The sequence below is a fragment of the Oncorhynchus clarkii genome, unplaced genomic scaffold, assembly GCF_045791955.1.
Source record: "Oncorhynchus clarkii lewisi isolate Uvic-CL-2024 unplaced genomic scaffold, UVic_Ocla_1.0 unplaced_contig_11374_pilon_pilon, whole genome shotgun sequence".
NCBI lineage: Eukaryota > Metazoa > Chordata > Actinopteri > Salmoniformes > Salmonidae > Oncorhynchus > Oncorhynchus clarkii.
In genome coordinates this window covers 256869-277701 of record NW_027257974.1, presented here as the reverse complement: position 1 = coordinate 277701, position 20833 = coordinate 256869, and the positions used below count along the sequence as shown (strand labels likewise).

The window sequence follows — 20833 nt, the reverse complement described above, 5'->3', positions numbered from 1 at the left end:
ACCAGGCTGATGTGTGGAGTATGGGGGTACTGCTGTGTGGATATATAATGTGTGTTGTGTTACCAGGCTGATGTGTGGAGTATGGGGTACTGCTGTGTGGATATATAATGTGTGTGTGTTGTGTTACCAGGCTGATGTGTGGGGTTTGGGGGTGCTGCTGTGTGGATATATAATGTGTGTTGTGTGTGTGTGTGTTGTGTTACCAGGCTGATGTGTGGAGTATGGGGGTACTGCTGTGTGGATATATAATGTGTGTGTGTGTGTTGTGTTACCAGGCTGATGTGTGGAGTATGGGGTACTGCTGTGTGGATATATAATGTGTGTTGTGTTACCAGGCTGATGTGTGGATATATAATGTGTGTTGTGTTACCAGGCTGCTGTGTGGAGTATGGGGGTGCTGCTGTGTGGATATATAATGTGTGTTGTGTTACCAGGCTGATGTGTGGAGTATGGGGTACTGCTGTGTGGATATATAATGTGTGTGTGTTGTGTTACCAGGCTGATGTGTGGGGTTTGGGGGTGCTGCTGTGTGGATATATAATGTGTGTTGTGTGTGTGTGTGTTGTGTTACCAGGCTGATGTGTGGAGTATGGGGGTGCTGCTGTTTGCTCTGCTCTGTGGATATCTGCCCTTTGATGACGACAGACTATGGTCCTCTACAGGAAAATCACCGTAAGATACTGTCTGTATTGGTCAAGTTACAGGGTGGCTAGCCAGGTATCCAAGGTAATGTGACAGAACATGGTTGTTAGCCAGGTATCCAAGGTAACGTGACAGAACATGGTTGTTAGCTAGGTATCCAAGGTAACGTGACAGAACATGGTTGTTAGCTAGGTATCCAAGGTAACGTGACAGAACATGGTTGTTAGCTAGGTATCCAAGGTAACGTGACAGAACATGGCTGTTAGCTAGGTATCCAAGGTAACGTGACAGAACATGGTTGTTAGCTAGGTATCCAAGGTAACGTGACAGAACATGGTTGTTAGCTAGGTATCCAAGGTAACGTGACAGAACATGGCTGTTAGCTAGGTATCCAAGGTAACGTGACAGAACATGGTTGTTAGCTAGGTATCCAAGGTAACGTGACAGAACATGGTTGTTAGCTAGGTATCCAAGGTAACGTGACAGAACATGGTTGTTAGCCAGGTATCCAAGGTAACGTGACAGAACATGGTTGTTCGCCAGGTATCCAAGGTAACATGACAGAACATGGTTGTTAGCCAGGTATCCAAGGTAACGTGACAGAACATGGTTGTTTCACAAATGGTTCAGCCAGCTAGTAGTTTTAGAAATAGGACAGCTATTTCTGACACGGTAGAAGGGAAAACATTTAGTTCCACTAATATAGTTCAGAACTGTTTCTCTGGAGGAAAGGCGTTCAACCGTGGCAGTTGGTTTTCTCTGGAGGAAAGGGTTCAACCGTGACAGTTGGTTTTCTCTGGAGGAAAGGGTTCAACCGTGACAGTTGGTTTTCTCTGGAGGAAAGGGTTCAACCGTGACAGTTGGTTTTCTCTGGAGGAAAGGGTTCAACCGTGACAGTTGGTTTTCTCTGGAGGAAAGGGTTCAACCGTGACAGTTGGTTTTCTCTGGAGGAAAGGGTTCAACCGTGACAGTTGGTTTTCTCTGGAGGAAAGGGTTCAACCGTGACAGTTGGTTTTCTCTGGAGGAAAGGGTTCAACCGTGACAGTTGGTTTTCTCTGGAGGAAAGGGTTCAACCGTGACAGTTGGTTTTCTCTGGAGGAAAGGGTTCAACCGTGACAGTTGGTTTTCTCTGGAGGAAAGGGTTCAACCGTGACAGTTGGTTTTCTCTGGAGGAAAGGGTTCAACCGTGACAGTTGGTTTTCTCTGGAGGAAAGGGTTCAACCGTGACAGTTGGTTTTCTCTGGAGGAAAGGGTTTTCAACCCGTGACAGTTGGTTTTCTCTGGAGGAAAGGGTTCAACCGTGACAGTTGGTTTTCTCTGGAGGAAAGGGTTCAACCGTGACAGTTGGTTTTCTCTATTTGTGAGTGTATAAAAGCCTGATTCAAAGCCTCTGGTGTAAACTAACCTACGTGTTTTACTGTTCTAGAGAGGTAGTTACAACAACCCTCATTGGCTGTCTCCTGGGAGCATCCTGCTACTCAACCAGATGATGCAGGTACACACACACACACACACACACACACACACACACACACACACCTCCTCTTGCTCTTTGATTTTGACGTATCATCAGGTTTGTATAGTAGGAGTTATTGATTGGTTTGTATAGTAGGAGTTATTGATTGGTTTGTATAGTAGGAGTTATTGATTGGTTTGGTAGGAGTTATTGATTGGTTTGTATAGGAGTTATTGATTGGTTTGTATAGTAGGAGTTATTGATTGGTTTGGTATAGTTGGTTTGGTAGGGAGTTATTGATTGGTTTGTATAGTAGGAGTTATTGATTGGTTTGGTATAGTAGGAGTTATTGATTGGTTTGTATAGTAGGAGTTATTGATTGGTTTGTATAGTAGGAGTTATTGATTGGTTTGTATAGTAGGAGTTATTGATTGGTTTGTATAGTAGGAGTTATTGATTGGTTTGTATAGTAGGAGTTATTGATTGGTTTGTATAGTAGGAGTTATTGATTGGTTTGTATAGTAGGAGTTATTGATTGGTTTGTATAGTAGGAGTTATTGATTGGTTTGTATAGTAGGAGTTATTGATTGGTTTGGTATAGTAGGAGTTATTGATTGGTTTGTATAGTAGGAGTTATTGATTGGTTTGGTATAGTAGGAGTTATTGATTGGTTTGGTATAGTAGGAGTTATTGATTGGTTTGTATAGTAGGAGTTATTGATTGGTTTGTATAGTAGGAGTTATTGATTGGTTTGGTATAGTAGGAGTTATTGATTGGTTTGGTATAGTAGGAGTTATTGATTGGTTTGTATAGTAGGAGTTATTGATTGGTTTGTATAGTAGGAGTTATTGATTGGTTTGTATAGTAGGAGTTATTGATTGGTTTGGTATAGTAGGAGTTATTGATTGGTTTGGTATAGTAGGAGTTATTGATTGGTTTGTATAGTAGGAGTTATTGATTGGTTTGGTATAGTAGGAGTTATTGATTGGTTTGTATAGTAGGAGTTATTGATTGGTTTGTATAGTAGGAGTTATTGATTGGTTTGTATAGTAGGAGTTATTGATTGGTTTGTATACTAGGAGTTATTTATTGGTTTGTATAGTAGGAGTTATTTATTGGTTTGTATAGTAGGAGTTATTGATTGGTTTGTATAGTAGGAGTTATTGATTGGTTTGTATAGTAGGAGTTATTGATTGGTTTGTATAGTAGGAGTTATTGATTGGTTTGTATAGTAGGAGTTATTGATTGGTTTGTATAGTAGGAGTTATTGATTGGTTTGTATAGTAGGAGTTATTGATTGGTTTGTATAGTAGGAGTTATTGATTGGTTTGTATAGTAGGAGTTATTGATTGGTTTGTATAGTAGGAGTTATTGATTGGTTTGTATAGTAGGAGTTATTGATTGGTTTGTATAGTAGGAGTTATTGATTGGTTTGTATAGTAGGAGTTATTTATTGGTTTGTATAGTAGGAGTTATTGATTGGTTTGTATAGTAGGAGTTATTGATTGGTTTGTATAGTAGGAGTTATTGATTGGTTTGTATAGTAGGAGTTATTGATTGGTTTGTATAGTAGGAGTTATTGATTGTGTGACATCAGATTTGGTATAGTAGGAGTTATTAATTGTGTGTGTGTAGGTGGATCCTAAGCATCGTGTGACCATCAGACAACTCCTAGACCATCCCTGGACGATGTCTGGCTATGGCAGCCCTGTAGAGTGGCACAGCAAGCAACCTGTAAGAACACACACACACACCTACACACCTACACACACACACCTGAACACACACACGTACACCTAAGAACCCCCCAACGCTCCTCTAAGAACCCCCGAACGCGCCTCTAAGAACCCCCAAACGCTCCTATAAGAACCCCCAACAGCACCTCTAAGAACCCCCAACAGCACCTCTAAGAACCCCCAACAGCACCTCTAAGAACCCCCAACAGCACCTCTAAGAACCCCCAACAGCACCTCTAAGAACCCCCAAACGCTCCTATAAGAACCCCCAACAGCACCTCTAAGAACCCCCAAACGCTCCTCTAAGAACCCCCAACAGCACCTCTAAGAACCCCCAACAGCACCTCTAAGAACCCCCAACAGCACCTCTAAGAACCCCCAAACGCTCCTATAAGAACCCCCAACAGCACCTCTAAGAACCCCCCAACGCTCCTCTAAGAACCCCCAAACGCTCCTATAAGAACCCCCAAACGCTCCTATAAGAACCCCCAACAGCACCTCTAAGAACCCCCAACAGCACCTCTAAGAACCCCCAACAGCTCCTATAAGAACCCCCAACAGCACCTCTAAGAACCCCCAAACGCTCCTATAAGAACCCCCAACAGCACCTCTAAGAACCCCCAAACGCTCCTATAAGAACCCCCAAACGCTCCTATAAGAACCCCCAACAGCACCTCTAAGAACCCCCAACAGCACCTCTAAGAACCCCCAAACGCTCCTATAAGAACCCCCAAACGCTCCTATAAGAACCCCCAAACACGCCTTGTTACAGTTTTTTGTTTTTCCTTGTACGTTTTGAGGTTGGACTTTAGCACGTATAGCTCGTTAGCACGTATAGCTCGTTAGCACGTAGGGCTCGTTAGCACGTAGGGCTCGTTAGCACGTATAGCTCGTTAGCACGTAGGGCTCGTTAGCACGTAGGGCTCGTTAGCACGTAGGGCTCGTTAGCACGTATAGCTCGTTAGCACGTATAGCTCGTTAGCACGTAGGGCTCGTTAGCACGTATAGCTCGTTAGCACGTATAGCTCGTTAGCACGTAGGGCTCGTTAGCACGTATAGCTCGTTAGCTCGTTAGCACGTATAGCTCGTTAGCACGTAGGGCTCGTTAGCACGTATAGCTCGTTAGCACGTATAGCTCGTTAGCACGTATAGCTCGTTAGCACGTAGGGCGATACCGTTTGGTGTCAACTCGTTAGTCAGGATGTGTTACACCTGTGCTGGTTGCCATCTCGTTAAGGTCGACACCTCTAGTTGTCTTGATAGATGTGGATCTCTTGATCGTACGTTCTACTCTCTGTGTCTGCCGCGGACCGGTACAAGGAGGCGCGCAATGGATTATGGTCATTGTAGTTAATTACCACGTTTTCTGCACTATACACTATGTAGACTATTGGTCCGTTGGAAACTACAACTCCCTACTACATAACACAGTTCAGTCTGGGTCTGATTTATCTCTAGAGAAACTACAACTCCCTACTACATCACACAGTTCAGTCTGGATCTGATTTATCTCTAGAGAAACTACTCTCCCCCTCCCCTCTCTCTCTCCCTCTCCCCACCTCTCTCTCTCTCTCTCTCTCCCCCCTTCCCCCTTTCTCTCTCCCTCCTCTCTCTCTCTCTCTCCCTCCTCTCTCTCTCTCTCTCCCTCCTCTCTCTCTCCCTCTCTCCCTCCTCTCTCTCTCCCTCTCTCCCTCTCCCTCTCCCTCTCCCTCCCCCTCTCTCCCTCTCCCTCCCCCTCTCTCCCTCTCCCTCCCCCTCTCTCCCTCTCCCTCCCCCTCTCTCCCTCTCCCTCCCCCTCCCCCTCTCTCCCTCTCCCTCCCCCCTCTCTCTCCTCCCTCTCCCCCCTCTCTCCCTCTCCCCCCTCTCTCTCTCCCCCTCTCTCCCTCCCCTCTCTCTCTCCCCCTCTCTCTCCCTCCTCTCTCACCCCTCCCTCTCTCTCCCTCTCCCCCCTCTCTCCCTTCTCTCTCCTCCCTCTCTCTCTCCTCCCTCTCTCCTCCCTCTCCCCCCTCTCTCTCCTCCCACTCCCCCCTCCCTCTCCCCCCTCTCTCCTCCCTCTCCCCCCCCCTCTCTCCTCCCTCCCCCCCCCCCTCTCTCCTCCCTCTCCCCCCTCCATCTCTCTCCTCTAGTTGGGTTATATAGATGAGGACTGCATCACTGAGATGTCCGTCAGCCTGAAGATCTCCAGACAGAGCACCCTACAGCTGGTCAATGAGGTGTGTGGGGCTGTATTTCATTCATCAGTAGAGGTAAGGGGTACGGGGGGGTTCGTCAGTAGAGGTAAGGGTCGCGGGGGGGGGGGTTCGTCAGTAGAGGTAAGGGGTACGGGGGGGGGGGGGGTTCACATAGACTTCCAGTCATTGAGTTAACGAGCGACTATCCATTTTAAAAGCTCGTCTCGGCAGAAATAGATTTATGTATATAAAAAATATATACATAAATCTATTTCTGGGCTAAATGAATACAGGTGGAGACACTGTGTATATCATCGTGTGTGTTGACGGGTTTCGCCAGTAGATGGCAGTATAACACCGCCGATTTGAATGAACACTGACAGTTTAGTTTATACATTAATTCATCAGACGTCTGTGTGTGTGATATATGTTTTCTATAGATAGATGGATCTATAACACACACACAGACACACACACACACACACACACACACACACGACCAGCCAAAAGATGTTTAGACACACCTACTCATTCCAGGGTTTTTCTTTATTTCTACTATTTTCTACATTGTAGAATAATAGTGAAGACATCAAAACTATGAAATAACACACATGGAATCATGATTTTTTTATTTGTATATACACACACTGTGTGTGTGTGTGTACAGTGGAAGTACGACCAGACCACTGCCACCTACCTGTTGCTGCTCTCTAAGAAACAGAGAGGGAAACCTGTCCGGATCAGGCCTCAACTTCCTGTCTGTGATGTCATGTCCTGTTCACCTCAACGCCTGGGAGTACAGGTCAGAATCTACTGCTACCTCTCTTCTGTCTCTCTCTCTCTCTCTCTCGCCCCTCTGTCTGTCTCTCTCTCTCTCTCTCTCCCCCCTCTGTCTGTCTCTCTCTCTCTCTCTCTCGCCCCTCTGTCTGTCTCTCTCTCTCTCTCTCCCCTCTGTCTGTCTCTCTCTCTCTCTCTCTCTCCCCTCTGTCTGTCTCTCTCTCTCTCTCTCTCTCTCTCCCCTCTGTCTGTCTCTCTCCTCTCCCTTCCTCCCTCCCCCTCTCTCTCCCTCCTCTCTCCTTCTCCTCTCCTTCATCTCTCCTCCTCCTCCCTTCCTCCCACCCCCTCTCTCTCCCTCCCTCCCCCCCAGTCCAGTTTAAGAAGCTTCGTTGCCTTGAAAAAAAAAGTGAATAAACATATTTGTTCCTTTTCTCTTCCTCCCTCTTCTCTCAATCTCCCTCCTCTCCCTCCCTTCCTCCCTCTTCTCTCAATCTCCCTCCTGTCTAAGAAGACTCTACTCTTCGATGATGATGATGATGCTGAGGACCGTTGCTATGACGACGACCTGCCCTGGGTTTCGCTCACACCCCAGCAAGAGGTCAGGGGGTCATCTCTCTCTCTCTCTGTCTGTTTCTGTCTCTGTCTCTCTTGTTATCAACATTCTTGTTTCTGTCTTCCTAAAGAGAGCGACCTGTCCGTCAGCTGAAAAGAGGCGGGATCAGACTAAACACGCCCCCACTCCGGAGAGGGAGCCAATCGCGCACCACAACCGTCACCAGGAGAGGCGGGACCGATGCCGGGAACGGACCAATGAAAACAAAGAGAACGTTGCCGTGGCCAATAAGGATGCAGATATATTTGCTTTGCCCGCCCCCCGATCCCCAGTAGCCAATAGGAAGGCAACTCAGTCCAATAAGAGGGTCTTGACTACACCAACCCATAATAACACCAACAAGGTTGGCAACAAGCTTGACACACCCCAAGGTAAGATCACACACACACACACACACACACACACACACACACACACACACACACACACACACACAGACAATACACAGAAACATACATCCTGATTCCGTTTGAGTTTTTCCCAAATTCAGTCTTTTCTCTTTTGGGAGGGGAGGGGGGTTTCTCTCCAAATCACACTTTATTTAATTTTTTTTAATAGAACAACAACTCAATTGGATGTTTTAAATCCACAACTATGCTTAAACGACATCAGAGACCACTAGATAGCAGACAGCTTTTTAATCCCAGCGGTCACCTCTCAATACGGTGTGTTTCTGTGGCTCACAGCCTTTTAATCCCAGCGGTCACCTCTCAATACGGTGATGTTTCTGTGGCTCACAGCCTTTTAATCCCAGCGATCGTCTCTCAATATGGTGTGTTTCTGAAAGGGACATACACACGCCCCCCCCCCCCCCCCCACCACCACTCAGAATCAGAAGTGGCACATTTGCAAGTAAATTGTATTCTGTTAATAGTCATTTCAACAGCTTTTTGCCGAAGACGCTCACATTCATCTGATTTATCTCTCTCTCTGTGTAATTATGATCACTGTCACTAGATAGATGGATATAGAGAGATATAGATAGGTGTAGGTATATAGATATAGGTGTAGATAGATAGATGGATATAGAGAGATAGAGATAGGTGTAGATATATAGATATTGGTGTAGATAGATAGATATAGGTGTAGATAGATGGATATAGAGAGATAGAGATAGGTGTAGGTATATAGATATAGGTGTAGATAGATAGATGGATATAGAGAGATAGAGATAGGTGTAGGTATATAGATATAGGTGTAGATAGATAGATATTGGTGTAGATAGATAGATATAGAGAGAGAGAGATGGGTGTAGATATATAGGTGTAGATAGATGGATATAGAGAGATAGAGATAGGTGTAGATATATAGATATAGGTGTAGATAGATGGATATAGAGAGATAGAGATAGGTGTAGGTATATAGATATAGGTGTAGATAGATAGATATTGGTGTAGATAGATAGATATAGAGAGATAGAGATAGGTGTAGATAGATAGATATTGGTGTAGATAGATAGATATAGAGAGATAGAGATAGGTGTAGATATATAGATATAGGTGTAGATAGACGGATATAGAGAGATAGAGATAGGTGTCGGTATATAGATATAGGTGTAGATAGATAGATGTATATAGAGAGATAGAGGTAGGTGTAGATATATAGATATAGGTGTAGATATATAGATATAGGTGTAGATAGATGGATATAGAGAGATAGAGATAGGTGTAGATATATAGCTATCTATGACCAGTTTTTCACTAATAATATGGATGTCACACACACTCTCTGTGTAATTTATAACCCACCTCTCCCCTCCTGCTACAGCTGACAGCTCTGTCCAGACTAACACACCAGGGACTCTGTGTGTGTGTGTGTCCCTGGGCGTGTACTGTGTGTGTGTCTGTGTGTGGTGTGTGTGTCCCTGGGCGTGTACTGTGACAGGTGTTGCTGTCTCTTTCCCTGCTCTCTGTCCCATGTGGTGTGTACTGACATGTGTTACACACTTCTCCCGTGTGTGTGTGTGTGTGTGCATGAGTGTGTGTGTGTGTGTGTGTGTTGCAGGAGGAGGCAGTACTTGTAAGGACCCGTCGAGGAAGAGACCGAGGGAGAGAGTGGAAGGAAAGGAGGAAGAAGAGATGGAGATGCTGGCCTTCAGCCCAGAGAGAAGGTATGATGGAGATGCTGGCCTTCAGCCCAGAGAGAAGGTATGATGGGTATACTGGCCTTCAGCCCAGAGAGAAGGTATGATGGAGATACTGGCCTTCAGCCCAGAGAGAAGGTATGATGGAGATACTGGCCTTCAGCCCAGAGAGAAGGTATGATGGAGATGCTGGCCTTCAGCCCAGAGAGAAGGTATGATGGAGATGCTGGCCTTCAGCCCAGAGAGAAGGTATGATGGAGGAAGGAGAGCTGGCCTTCAGCCCAGAGAGAAGGTATGATGGAGATGCTGGCCTTCAGCCCAGAGAGAAGGTATGATGGAGATGCTGGCCTTCAGCCCAGAGAGAAGGTATGATGGAGGAAGGAGAGCTGGCCTTCAGCCCAGAGAGAAGGTATGATGGGTATACTGGCCTTCAGCCCAGAGAGAAGGTATGATGGAGATACTGGCCTTCAGCCCAGAGAGAAGGTATGATGGAGATACTGGCCTTCAGCCCAGAGAGAAGGTATGATGGAGATACTGGCCTTCAGCCCAGAGAGAAGGTATGATGGAGATGCTGGCTTTCAGCCCAGAGAGAAGGTATGATGGAGGAAGGAGAGCTGGCCTTCAGCCCAGATAGAAGGTATGATGGAGATGCTGGCCTTCAGCCCAGAGAGAAGGTATGATGGAGATATTGGCCTTCAGCCCAGAGAGAAGGTATGATGGAGTTGCTGGCTTTCAGCCCAGAGAGAAGGTATGATGGAGATGCTGGCCTTCAGCCCAGAGAGAAGGTATGATGGAGATATTGGCCTTCAGTCCAGAGAGAAGGTATGATGGAGATGCTGGCCTTCAGCCCAGAGAGAAGGAGATGCTGGACTTCAGCCCAGAGAGAAGGTATGATGGGTATACTGGCCTTCAGCCCAGAGAGAAGGTATGATGGAGATACTGGCCTTCAGCCCAGAGAGAAGGTATGATGGAGATACTGGCCTTCAGCCCAGAGAGAAGGTATGATGGAGATACTGGCCTTCAGCCCAGAGAGAAGGTATGATGGAGATGCTGGCCTTCAGCCCAGAGAGAAGGTATGATGGAGATGCTGGCCTTCAGCCCAGAGAAAAGGTATGATGGAGATGCTGGCCTTCAGCCCAGAGAGAAGGAGATACTGGCCTTCAGCCCAGAGAGAAGGAGATACTGGCCTTCAGCCCAGAGAGAAGGTATGATGGGTATACTGGCCTTCAGCCCAGAGAGAAGGTATGATGGAGATACTGGCCTTCAGCCCAGAGAGAAGGTATGATGGAGATGCTGGCCTTCAGCCCAGAGAGAAGGAGATGCTGGCCTTCAGCCCAGAGAGAAGGTATGATGGAGATGCTGGCCTTCAGCCCAGAGAGAAGGTATGATGGAGATGCTTGCCTTCAGCCCAGAGAGAAGGTATGATGGAGATGCTGGCCTTCAGCCCAGAGAGAAGGTATGATGGAGATACTGGCCTTCAGCCCAGAGAGAAGGTATGATGGGTATACTGGCCTTCAGCCCAGAGAGAAGGTATGATGGAGATACTGGTCTTCAGCCCAGAGAGAAGGTATGATGGGTATACTGGCCTTCAGCCCAGAGAGAAGGTATGATGGACATACTGGCCTTCAGCCCAGAGAGAAGGTATGATGGAGATACTGGCCTTCAGCCCAGAGAGAAGGTATGATGGAGATGCTGGCCTTCAGCCCAGAGAGAAGGAGATGCTGGCCTTCAGCCCAGAGAGAAGGTATGATGGAGATGCTGGCCTTCAGCCCAGAGAGAAGGTATGATGGAGATGCTTGCCTTCAGCCCAGAGAGAAGGTATGATGGAGATGCTGGCCTTCAGCCCAGAGAGAAGGAGATGCTGGCCTTCAGCCCAGAGAGAAGGTATGATGGAGATGCTGGCCTTCAGCCCAGAGAGAAGGTATGATGGAGATGCTTGCCTTCAGCCCAGAGAGAAGGTATGATGGAGATACTGGCCTTCAGCCCAGAGAGAAGGTATGATGGAGATGCTGGCTTTCAGCCCAGAGAGAAGGTATGATGGAGGAAGGAGAGCTGGCCTTCAGCCCAGAGAGAAGGTATGATGGAGATACTGGCCTTCAGCCCAGAGAGAAGGTATGATGGAGATGCTGGCTTTCAGCCCAGAGAGAAGGTATGATGGAGGAAGGAGAGCTGGCCTTCAGCCCAGAGAGAAGGTATGATGGAGATACTGGCCTTCAGCCCAGAGAGAAGGTATGATGGTTATACTGGCCTTCAGCCCAGAGAGAAGGTATGATGGAGATACTGGCCTTCAGCCCAGAGAGAAGGTATGATGGAGATGCTGGCCTTCAGCCCAGAGAGAAGGTATGATGGAGATGCTGGCATTCAGCCCAGAGAGAAGGTATGATGGAGATGCTGGCCTTCAGCCCAGAGAGAAGGAGATACTGGCCTTCAGCCCAGAGAGAAGGAGATACTGGCCTTCAGCCCAGAGAGAAGGTATGATGGGTATACTGGCCTTCAGCCCAGAGAGAAGGTATGATGGAGATACTGGTCTTCAGCCCAGAGAGAAGGTATGATGGGTATACTGGCCTTCAGCCCAGAGAGAAGGTATGATGGACATACTGGCCTTCAGCCCAGAGAGAAGGTATGATGGAGATACTGGCCTTCAGCCCAGAGAGAAGGTATGATGGAGATGCTGGCCTTCAGCCCAGAGAGAAGGAGATGCTGGCCTTCAGCCCAGAGAGAAGGTATGATGGAGATGCTGGCCTTCAGCCCAGAGAGAAGGTATGATGGAGATGCTTGCCTTCAGCCCAGAGAGAAGGTATGATGGAGATGCTGGCCTTCAGCCCAGAGAGAAGGTATGATGGAGATACTGGCCTTCAGCCCAGAGAGAAGGTATGATGGGTATACTGGCCTTCAGCCCAGAGAGAAGGTATGATGGAGATACTGGTCTTCAGCCCAGAGAGAAGGTATGATGGGTATACTGGCCTTCAGCCCAGAGAGAAGGTATGATGGACATACTGGCCTTCAGCCCAGAGAGAAGGTATGATGGAGATACTGGCCTTCAGCCCAGAGAGAAGGTATGATGGAGATGCTGGCCTTCAGCCCAGAGAGAAGGAGATGCTGGCCTTCAGCCCAGAGAGAAGGTATGATGGAGATGCTGGCCTTCAGCCCAGAGAGAAGGTATGATGGAGATGCTGGCCTTCAGCCCAGAGAGAAGGTATGATGGAGATGCTTGCCTTCAGCCCAGAGAGAAGGTATGATGGAGATGCTGGCCTTCAGCCCAGAGAGAAGGAGATGCTGGCCTTCAGCCCAGAGAGAAGGTATGATGGAGATGCTGGCCTTCAGCCCAGAGAGAAGGTATGATGGAGATGCTGGCTTTCAGCCCAGAGAGAAGGTATGATGGAGGAAGGAGAGCTGGCCTTCAGCCCAGATAGAAGGTATGATGGAGATGCTGGCCTTCAGCCCAGAGAGAAGGTATGATGGAGATGCTGGCCTTCAGCCCAGAGAGAAGGTATGATGGAGATGCTGGCTTTCAGCCCAGAGAGAAGGTATGATGGAGGAAGGAGAGCTGGCCTTCAGCCCAGATAGAAGGTATGATGGAGATGCTGGCCTTCAGCCCAGAGAGAAGGTATGATGGAGATATTGGCCTTCAGCCCAGAGAGAAGGTATGATGGAGTTGCTGGCTTTCAGCCCAGAGAGAAGGTATGATGGAGATATTGGCCTTCAGTCCAGAGAGAAGGTATGATGGAGATGCTGGCCTTCAGCCCAGAGAGAAGGAGATGCTGGCCTTCAGCCCAGAGAGAAGGTATGATGGGTATACTGGCCTTCAGCCCAGAGAGAAGGTATGATGGAGATGCTGGCCTTCAGCCCAGAGAGAAGGTATGATGGAGATGCTGGCCTTCAGCCCAGAGAGAAGGTATGATGGAGATGCTGGCCTTCAGCCCAGAGAGAAGGAGATACTGGCCTTCAGCCCAGAGAGAAGGTATGATGGGTATACTGGCCTTCAGCCCAGAGAGAAGGTATGATGGGTATACTGGCCTTCAGCCCAGAGAGAAGGTATGATGGAGATGCTGGCCTTCAGCCCAGAGAGAAGGTATGATGGAGATGCTGGCATTCAGCCCAGAGAGAAGGTATGATGGAGATGCTGGCCTTCAGCCCAGAGAGAAGGAGATACTGGCCTTCAGCCCAGAGAGAAGGAGATACTGGCCTTCAGCCCAGAGAGAAGGTATGATGGGTATACTGGCCTTCAGCCCAGAGAGAAGGTATGATGGAGATACTGGTCTTCAGCCCAGAGAGAAGGTATGATGGGTATACTGGCCTTCAGCCCAGAGAGAAGGTATGATGGACATACTGGCCTTCAGCCCAGAGAGAAGGTATGATGGAGATACTGGCCTTCAGCCCAGAGAGAAGGTATGATGGAGATGCTGGCCTTCAGCCCAGAGAGAAGGAGATGCTGGCCTTCAGCCCAGAGAGAAGGTATGATGGAGATGCTGGCCTTCAGCCCAGAGAGAAGGTATGATGGAGATGCTGGCCTTCAGCCCAGAGAGAAGGTATGATGGAGATGCTGGCCTTCAGCCCAGAGAGAAGGTATGATGGAGATACTGGCCTTCAGCCCAGAGAGAAGGTATGATGGAGATACTGGCCTTCAGCCCAGAGAGAAGGTATGATGGAGGAAGGAGATGCTGGCCTTCAGCCCAGAGAGAAGGTAGAAGGAGATGCTGGCCTTCAGCCCAGAGAGAAGGAGATACTGGCCTTCAGCCCAGAGAGAAGGTATGATGGAGATACTGGCCTTCAGCCCAGAGAGAAGGTATGATGGAGGAAGGAGATGCTGGCCTTCAGCCCAGAGAGAAGGAGATGCTGGCCTTCAGCCCAGAGAGAAGGAGATGCTGGCCTTCAGCCCAGAGAGAAGGTTACTGATCATGACTTGATGAATACCGACAACGAGTCAGCATTCAGGGCTAACCGAGCAGTATGTTAAGAATTAGAGAGGCTTGACAGGTGATGTTTTCGGGAGGACGCTTGACTCTCGAACTTCGACTTCTCCCGAGTCTGTTGGGGGGGGGAGTTGCAGCGATCAGACAAGATCGTAACATCCAATTGGATATCAGGAAGTTGGGGAGAAAAATTGTTTAAAAAAATAACCACTGGTCTTGAGATCATTGTCCCCCTCCGTCCGTCTCTTAGGTCCCGGTCGTTAGACCTGGCGGGGGCGTCTCGGGGGGACAGCAGCCAGAAGAGGAGGGGGGGGAAGGTTTTCGGCAGTCTGGAGAGAGGGCTGGATAAAGTCATCACCTTGCTCACACCCAGCAAGAGACGAGGGCTGCGGGACAGACCACGCAGGATCAAGGTACCTATATATAGACACCCCCTACAGGGTCATATAGACACCCCCTATAGGATCAAGGTACCGATATATAGACACCCCCTACAGGATCATATAGACAGCCCCTATAGGATACAGGTACCTATATATAGACACCCCCTACAGGGTCATATAGACACCCCCTATAGGATCATATAGACACCCCATATAGGATACAGATACCTATATATAGACACCCCCTATAGGGTCATGGTACATATATATATAGACACCCCCTATAGGATCAAGGTACATATATATAGACACCCCCGATAGGGTCAAGGTACATATATATAGACACCCCCTATAGGATACAGGAACCTATATATAGACACCCTCTACAGTGTAAAGGTACATATATAGACACCCCCTATAGGATCAAGGTACATATATATAGACATCCCCTATAGGGTCAAGGTACATACATATATATATATATATATATATAGACACCCCCCTACAGGATCAAGATTAATATATATATATAGTCCCCCCACTACAGGATCAAGATATATATATATATATATATATATATATATATATATATATATATATATATATATAGACACCCCCTATAGGATCAAGGTACATATATATAGACATCCCCTATAGGGTCAAGGTACATACATATATATATATATATATATAGACACCCCCTATGGAATCCAGGTACATATATATAGACACCCCCTATAGGATCCAGGTACATATATATAGACACACCCTACAGGATCAAGGTACATATATATAGACACCCCCTATAGGATACAGGTACCTATATATAGACACCCCCTATAGGATCAAGGTACATATATATAGACACCCCCCTACTTGATCAAGGTACCTATATATAGACACCCCCTATAGGGTCAAGGTACATATATATATAGACACCCCCTACTTGATCTAGGTACATATATATAGACACCCCCCTACAAGATCAAGGTACATATATATAGACACCCCCTATAGGATACAGGAACCTATATATAGACACCCTCTACAGTGTAAAGGTACATATATATAGACACCCCCTATAGGATCCAGGTACATATATATATATAGACATCCCCTATAGAGTCAAGGTACATACATATATATATATATAGACACCCCCTATAGGATCCAGGTACATATATATAGACACCCCCTATAGGATCCAGGTACATATATATATATATAGACACCCCCTATAGGATCCAGGTACATATACATAGACACCCCCTATAGGATACAGTTACCTATATATAGACACCCCCTATTGGATCAAGGTACATATATATATATATAGACACCCCCTATAGGATCCAGGTACATATATATATATAGACACCCCCCTACATGGTCAAGGTACCTATATATAGACACACCCTACAGGATCAAGGTACATATATATAGACACCACCTATAGGATACAGGTACCTATATATAGACACCCCCTATAGGATCCAGGTACATATATATAGACACCCCCCTACAGGGTCAAGGTACATATATATATATATAGACACCCCCCTATAGGTTCAAGGAACAATCACTCAGTCTTACATAAACTCAAACTGACTCCTCTCCTCTCCTCTCCAGGCCCAGTATAATGTAACGTTGACCAGTCAGACCAACCCAGACCAGGTGTTGAACCAGATCCTCTCCATTCTACCGGAGAAACACGTCGACTTCGCACAGAAAGGGTGAGGCCCGCACACACTTTTTAGGCACTGATCTGAGACAGTGGAGAAGGAGTGCCAGCCAGGCCCCTCCCCCAGGAAGCCAGGCCCCTCCCTCAGGAAGCCAGGCCCCTCACTCAGGAAGCCAGGCCCCTGCCTCAGGAAGCCAGGCCCCTGCCTCAGGAAGCCAGGCCCCTGCCTCAGGAAGCCAGGCCCCTCCCTCAGGAAGCCAGGCCCCTCCCTCCGGAAGCCAGGCCCCTCCCTCCGGAAGCCAGGCCCCTCCCTCCGGAAGCCAGGCCCCTCCCTCCGGAAGCCAGGCCCCTCCCTCAGGAAGCCAGGCCCCTCCCTCAGGAAGCCAGGCCCCTCCCTCAGGAAGCCAGGCCCCTCCCTCAGGAAGCTAGGCCCCTCCCTCAGGAAGCTAGGCCCCTCCCTCAGGAAGCTAGGCCCCTCCCTCAGGAAGCCAGGCCCCTCCCTCAGGAAGCTAGGCCCCTCCCTCAGGAAGATTATGTAACTTTTGTTTAACTAGGCAAGTCAGTTAAGAACAAATTCTTATTTACAATGACGGCCAACACCGGACGTTTCTGGGCCTGTTGTGCACCGCTCCCAATCACAGCCGGTTGTGATACAGCCTGGAATCGAACCAGGGTTTGTAGTGATACCTCTTTCACCGAGTCAATATTTCCTCCTCATCTTCCCAGTCTCTCCATCTTTCTCTCCCTCAGCTTGTCTTCCCAGTCTCTCCATCTTTCTCCCTCAGCTTGTCTTCTCAGTCTCTCCATCTTTCTCTCCCTCAGCTTTTCTTCCCAGTCTCTCCATCTTTCTCCCTCAGCTTTTCTTCTGTCTCTCCATCTTTCTCTCCCTCAGCTTTTCTTCCCAGTCTCTCCATCTTTCTCTCCCTCAGCTTGTCTTCCCAGTCTCTCCATCTTTCTCCCTCAGCTTGTCTTCTCAGTCTCTCCATCTTTCTCTCCCTCAGCTTTTCTTCCCAGTCTCTCCATCTTTCTCCCTCAGCTTTTCTCCCCAGTCTCTCCATCTTTCTCTCCCTCAGCTTTTCTTCAGTCTCTCCATCTTTCTCTCCCTCAGCATTTTTTCCCAGTCTCTCCATCTTTCTCCCTCAGCTTTTCTCCCCAGTCTCTCCATCTTTCTCTCCCTCAGCTTTTCTTCTGTCTCTCCATCTTTCTCTCCCTCAGCTTTTCTCCCCAGTCTCTCCATCTTTCCTTCCCAGTCTCTCCATCTTTCTCTCCCTCAGCTTTTCTTCAGTCTCTCCATCTTTCTCCCTCAGCTTTTCTCCCCAGTCTCTCCATCTTTCTCTCCCTCAGCTTTTCTTCAGTCTCTCCATCTTTCTCCCTCAGCTTTTCTTCCCAGTCTCTCCATCTTTCTCTCCCTCAGCTTTTCTTCTCTCTCCATCTTTCTCTCCCTCAGCTTTTCTTCTGTCTCTCCATCTTTCTCTCCCTCAGCTTTTCTCCCCAGTCTCTCCATCTTTCCTTCCCAGTCTCTCCATCTTTCTCTCCCTCAGCTTTTCTTCAGTCTCTCCATCTTTCTCCCTCAGCTTTTCTCCCCAGTCTCTCCATCTTTCTCCCTCAGCTTTTCTCCCCAGTCTCTCCATCTTTCTCTCCCTCAGCTTTTCTTCAGTCTCTCCATCTTTCTCTCCCTCAGCATTTTTTCCCAGTCTCTCCATCTTTCTCCCTCAGCTTTTCTCCCCAGTCTCTCCATCTTTCTCTCCCTCAGCTTTTCTTCTGTCTCTCCATCTTTCTCTCGCTCAACTTTTCTTCTGTCTCTCCATCTTTCTCTCCCTCAACTTTTCTTCTGTCTCTCCATCTTTCTCTCCCTCAGCTTTTCTTCTCTCTCCATCTTTCTCTCCCTCAGCTTTTCTCCCCAGTCTCTCCATCTTTCTCTCCCTCAGCTTTTCTTCAGTCGTCCCATCTTTCTCTCCCTCAGCTTTTCTTCCCAGTCTCTCCATCTTTCTCTCCCTCAGCTTTTCTTCAGTCTCTCCATCTTTCTCCCTCAGCTTTTCTCCCCAGTCTCTCCATCTTTCCTTCCCAGTCTCTCCATCTTTCTCTCCCTCAGCTTTTCTTCAGTCTCTCCATCTTTCTCTCCCTCAGCTTTTCTTCAGTCGTCCCATTTTTCTCTCCCTCAGCTTTTCTCCCCAGTCTCTCCATCTTTCTCTCCCTCAGCTTTTCTCCCCAGTCTCTCCATCTTTCTCTCCCTCAGCTTTTCTTCTGTCGTCCCATTTTTCTCTCCCTCAGCTTTTCTCCCCAGTCTCTCCATCTTTCTCTCCCTCAACTTTTCTTCAGTCTCTCCATCTTTCTCTCCCTCAGCTTTTCTTCAGTCTCTCCATCTTTCTCTCCCTCAGCTTTTCTTCCCAGTCTCTCCATCTTTCTCTCCCTCAGCTTTTCTTCAGTCTCTCCATCTTTCTCTCCCTCAGCTTTTCTTCCCAGTCTCTCCATCTTTCTCTCCCTCAGCTTTTCTTCAGTCTCTCCATCTTTCTCTCCCTCAGCTTTTCTTCAGTCTCTCCATCTTTCTCTCCCTCAGCTTTTCTTCAGTCTCTCCATCTTTCTCTCCCTCAGCTTTTCTTCCCAGTCTCTCCATCTTTCTCTCCCTCAGCTTGTCTTCAGTCTCTCCATCTTTCTCCCTCAAGAATGTTCCCGTTAAACAGACTGTCCTCTCCTCCCCAGCTATACTCTGAAGTGTCGCACCCAGGGAGACTTTGGGAAGGTGACCATGGCGTTTGAGCTGGAGGTGTGTCTGCTGCACAGACCTGAGGTACATAGTGATTACTACTGATCAGGTTATTGATGGTTACTGAGGTACATAGTGATTACTACTGATCAGGTTATTGATGGTTTTTTGACCAGCCTCTTGCTGCCACAGTGGACCACCCTATTGGTTTAGTGATGTGTGTTGTAGGTTATTGATTACTGACACCCAGCAGGGATCACATTATTGATTGTTTTAGTTGGTTATTGATGGATGATTGATGCTGTGTGTTGTAGGTGGTGTGTGTGAGGAGATGTAGGGATCACGTTATTGATGATTGATGCTGTGTGTTGTAGGTGGTGTGTGTGAGGAGACAGCGGCTGAAGGGAGACTCCTGGGTTTACAAACACCTGGTGGAGGACATTCTCTCTACGTCCAGCATCTAGACGTCACTACTTCCTGTTGATGATGTCACATCCTGTCCACGTTCCAGCACCTAAAGCCGGTGTCTTAACTAATTCCATGTTGGGCAGAGTGTCTGCAGGTTCACTCCTCCCTTGTACTTCATTGATGAATTAAGGTCACTGATTAGTTAGGACCTCCCCTCACCTGGTTGTCTAGGACCTCCCCTCACTTGGTTGTCTAGGACCTCCCCTCACCTGGTTGTCTAGGACTTCCCCCTCACCTGGTTGTCTAGGACTTCCCCCTCACCTGGTTGTCTAGGACTTCCCCCTCACCTGGTTGTCTAGGACTTCCCCCTCACCTGGTTGTCTAGGACTTCCCCCTCACCTGGTTGTCTAGGACTTCCCCCTCACCTGGTTGTCTAGGACTTCACCTGGTTGTCTAGGACCTCACCTGGTTGTCTAGGACCTCCCCTCACCTGGTTGTCTAGGACCTCCCCTCACCTGGTTGTCTAGGACCTCCCCTCACCTGGTTGTCTAGGACCTCCCCCTCACCTGGTTGTCTAGGACCTCCCCCTCACCTGGTTGTCTAGGACTTCATACTGACACATATTAAAAACTAAAACCAGATGATGACTGCCCTCCATGGAATGTGTTTGGACACCTTCTGATCTAGTGCCTGTCGACAGAAGCACAGATCCAGGGACAGTCTCCATTTCCTCAACCTTAACCAGTGTAGTATAAGTTAACTAGTAGAGGGGGGATCTGCATGAAAACTGACCTGAGATCAGTGTCGTGTTTTATAAGATGACCACTTCCTCTCTTTTACAGGTGACAGTTTCCTTAAAGTGTGTCGCGTTTTATTCCTTCCCCCCACTGATTCAGTAGCAGGAAGGAGTTTTGAGGTGTCGCGTTTGATTCCCTCCCCCCCACTGATTCAGTAGCAGGAAGGAGTTTTGAGGTGTCGCGTTTTATTCCCTCCCCCCCACTGATTCAGTAGCAGGAAGGAGTTTTGAGGTGTCACGTTTTATTCCCTCCCCCCCACTGATTCAGTAGCAGGAAAGAATTTTGAGGTGTCGCGTTTTATTCCCTCCTCCCACTGATTCAGTAGCAGGAAGGAGTTTTGAGGTGTCACGTTTTATTCCCTCCCCCCCACTGATTCAGTAGCAGGAAGGAGTTTTGAGGTGTCACGTTTTATTCCCTCCCCCCCACTGATTCAAGGAGTTTTGAGGTGTTACGATATCATAGAGCCTTT

The 20833-nt window shown here is 47.8% G+C and overlaps 1 pseudogene; it reads left to right on the top strand.

The window, feature by feature from the left end:
* The first annotated feature begins 574 nt into the window (after positions 1 to 574).
* On the top strand, positions 575 to 19768 carry LOC139394360 (maternal embryonic leucine zipper kinase-like; annotated as a pseudogene).
* Positions 19769 to 20833: the final 1065 nt, after the last annotated feature.